Source organism: Perognathus longimembris, chromosome 1, assembly GCF_023159225.1.
Source record: "Perognathus longimembris pacificus isolate PPM17 chromosome 1, ASM2315922v1, whole genome shotgun sequence".
NCBI classification, from domain to species: domain Eukaryota; kingdom Metazoa; phylum Chordata; class Mammalia; order Rodentia; family Heteromyidae; genus Perognathus; species Perognathus longimembris.
Window position 1 is genome coordinate 4,472,625 of NC_063161.1, and position 3,812 is coordinate 4,476,436.

Below are 3,812 nucleotides of genomic sequence, written 5' to 3' on the forward strand. Positions count from 1 at the left end.
ACATGAAGCCCTGGGTTCGATTCCCCAGCACCACATGTATAGAAAATGGCCAGAGGTGGCGCTGTGGCTCAAGTGGCAGAGTGCTAGCCTTGAGCGGGAAGAAGCCAGGGACAGTGCTCAGGCCCTGAGTTCATGGCCCAAGAATGGTTAAAAAAAAAAAAAAAAAAGCTAAGGGACAGTGTGCTCAGGCCTTGAGTTCAAGCCCCAGTATGGGCACCAGAAAAAGAAAACAAAAAGCCCGAGTCCCACCGCTGCGGTTTGCCTGGCGCAGGCAAGGCGAGGCCAGTGCTGCGCTTCTGGAACCGCTGCCGTGGCCTTGGCACCGAGGAGGGGGATGGGCAGCTGAGCAGGTGGGAGCCCGAGGGGGAGGGGGAGCATGGGCGAGGCCCCCCACATGGGCAAGGCGGGGCTGGGGAGGCCTCCGGGGCCAGGGCACTGCTGGTGTCTACGGGGAGACGGAGCATGGGGAGGGGGGAGAGTGAAAAGTGGCTTCGGTGCCCTCGGGAGCCCGATGGCCCTTTGTCTCTGTGTCTTAGTTTCCCCACATGCAAAGTGGGCTGGTGGGGGGGACCCACGAGGGGCTCTGTGTGAAGCCACCGTGGAAGGGGTGAGCGGGGCAGTAGATGCGGCGGAGTATGGCAGCCCCGGGCTGGGCTTTCACAGAGGGACTGTGGGCCCAGGCGGGGCTGGCCCTGGTGCCCATGTTCTGGGCACGGAGGAGGAGCGCCCTGGCCTGTAATTACCCACGCCTCTCCCCGGTGCCCGCCTGCGGTTCCCATTCACCTTAATGACCACATGGCTGCAAGCTGAAACTGGGAGCCAGGGCTGGAACAAGTTGCACCGAGAGCAGAGCTGTCACAACAGGAAGGGCGTGACCAGAGCCTGCCCGGGGCCCGGCCCTGGGCGCCCGGCGCCTCTGCACCCTCGGCCACCCATGCCCCCCCCCCCCCAGCCTTCCAGAAGGCCACCGAGTGTGCACACGCGGGGCGGATGCGGGGTGCGGGCTCCGCTGGCTCCCTGACCGTGTCCCTCCTCTCAGCCCCCCTGTCACCCGTCCCCCAGACACCTTCCCAGCCCTGCTTGTCTCGGAGGCCTCGGGGGGCCTACTGCGCCTGCTCACTGCCTCGCTTTAGCTCCGCCCCCCGCCCCCCCAGCAGGAGTTGCCGGGGCGGAGGGCCCGCATGCTTCCCCGTAGGCCTCGCGTGGGCCCTGGTGTTCCGCGTGGGTTGCTTGAGGTAGGGCAGGAATGTGGGGCAATCGGAGGCCTCTGGGTTGTTGGTTTTGTTTTTTTTTTAATTTTTTGTCTGTCCTAGGACTTGAACTCAGGGCCTGGGTGCTGTCCTTGAGCTATTTTACTCAAGACTAGCACTCTGCCACTTGAGCCGCAGCTCCACTTCCAGCTTTTTTTTGGTGGTTCATTGGAGATGAGAGTCTCATGGACTTCCCCACCCTACCTGGCTTTGAACCTCAGTCCTTAGATCTCAGCCTCCTGAGTAGCTAGGATGACAGGTGTGAGCCACCGGTGCCCAGCTAAGGCTCATGCTTGAGAGGGGATTCGAACTGCTGGCCGGGAGGCCTGAGATGGCCCTCCTGACTTCCCTGGCCCTCAGGTCATCACCTTGCGAGGAATCTTCTGTTCCTCCTTCACGGCTGGTCTGTAGTGGAAGATGGTTCACACGGCCTCCTCCTGCCATTGCCTCCCCCGCCCCGCCCCACCCACGTGTGCTTTAGTGTAGAGCCTTCCACTTACCTTCTGACCACACTGTCCCTCGCCCGTCACCCGAAGAGCCCTTGCCAAGGGCAGAGTGGGCTGTAGGCCCCATGATTGAAAACCGTCAGGAGCTCAGGAAGCTGAGATCTGAGGATCCCAGTTCAAAGCAGCCCCATGAGACTCTTATTCCCAACAAACCACCGCAAAGCCGAAAGTAGAGCTGTGGCTCAAGTGATAGAACGCCAGTGTTGAGCAAAAAGGCCAAGCAAGAACACGAGGCCCTGACTTGAAGCCCTAGTAATGGCAAGCACATAGGTGTATGTGCGTGTGCGCATGTGTACACACGCACACTCAAGCAACACAGAACAACCTATAGCCCATAGTGGCCCAGACTGGCAAGGAAGAAGGAGCAAGTGCTAAGGGAGGGCATTGGCAGAAGAGTTGGATGTGGGGGGCGGCCTCCCCCCCCATGGCCCCCAGGGGCTGCCCAGGGTGGAAGGCCAGTTTCTACACATCTCACACACGGGTGGAGCAGGAATGGAGGTGGGCAGGAGTGGAGCCTGGGAGGACCAGGGGGTTGTGGGGGTGCAGCTGGGGAGGGACAGACCTGGCAGGGGGTGGGGGGTGGGAATGGGCACTCCCAGCAGGGAGGCAGGGCTGGGCTGGGCTCCCCTCCTGCTGGGGAGAGCATGTGGGAAGGGAGGGGAGTTGGGGGCCAGCAGGATGGGCTCTGCCCCTTTTGGGGGCCCAAAGGTGGCTCTGAGGAGCAGGTGCATGCTGGCTTTCGATCTTCAACAGCTGCCGTGGGAGTGTGTGTGTGTGTGTGTGTGTGTAAGGGTAACCTTGTCATCAGGGTGCAGACGAGGACCCTGAGGCTGAGGAGTGCGGGGCCTGCTCCGCCTCCTAGCTTACAGAGGTGTGCTAGGGAACATACTCCAAGTCATCTTTGTCCTTGTCCCAGAATCACTGAGGGAGTTAGCAGCCAGACTCTCAGCTACAGATTTGTGGCCCACCTTCCCTGTCCTCCCTTTTCCCCCTCCCCTTCGCTTCCTTTCCTCTGCCCTTCTCATCTCCTCCTTCCCTTTTCCTCCTCTTCTCCCCCTACCCCGCACTACCAGTACTGGGGTTTGAACTTGGTCTGGGCGCCGTCCCTTAGCTTTTTTTTTTTTTTTCCATTCAAAAACTGGCTCTCTACCACTCGAGCCATGGCTCCACTTCCAGCTGTGTGTGTGTGTGTGTGTGTGTGTGTGTGTGTGTGTGTGTGTGTGTTTCATTGTAGATAAGAGCCTCTTGGACTTTCCTGGTCTGGCCGGCTTTGCATTGGGATCCTCAGATCTCAGCCTCCTGAGTAGCTAGGATGATAGGTGGGAGCTCCCTGGACTGGGCTGGGCTGGTCTAATAATTCTGCTCACTCATCCCTCATCTGTGCTCACACAGAAGGCTTTAGAGGCACTGAAAAGAAGTTGAAAGGGACAGCAAGTACCCTGGGCTTTCTCCTGTTGCTGTGGTTGTTTGCACCTGGAGCTGCTGTAACAAAATACTCCAACCGCACTGGCTGAAAACAACAGAAACCTGCCAGGCACCAGCAGTTCACACACCAGCACCTGAGGATGAGCGAGGATACGTATATGATTGGAGATCTTTATATTCATGGATGAAAATAGAATAATGAAACCCAATGAAATTGTTTAAAGAAGAGGTAAGGGAAGACTAAGGGAGAGAGATGGAGGGGGTGAGTTTGGTTGAGGTATATTGTATTTATGGAAATGCCACAATGAAAATCTCTTGTATAACTAATAAAAAAAATCCTTAAGAGGGCTGGGAATATGGCCTAGTGGCATGAGTGCTTGCTTCAAATACATGAAGCCCTGGGTTTGATTCCCCAGCACCACATATATAGAAAACGGCCAGAAGTGGCACTGTGGCTCAAGTGGCAGAGTGCTAGCCTTGAGCAAAAAAGAAGCCAGGGACAGTGCTCAGGCTCTGAGTTTAAGGCCCAGGACTGGCCCCCCCCCCAAAAAAAATCCTTAAGAAACAACACCTATCCCATCCCCCCCCAAAAAAAAAACACCAAAAAAAAAAAACCAAGCCCAGAATTGGT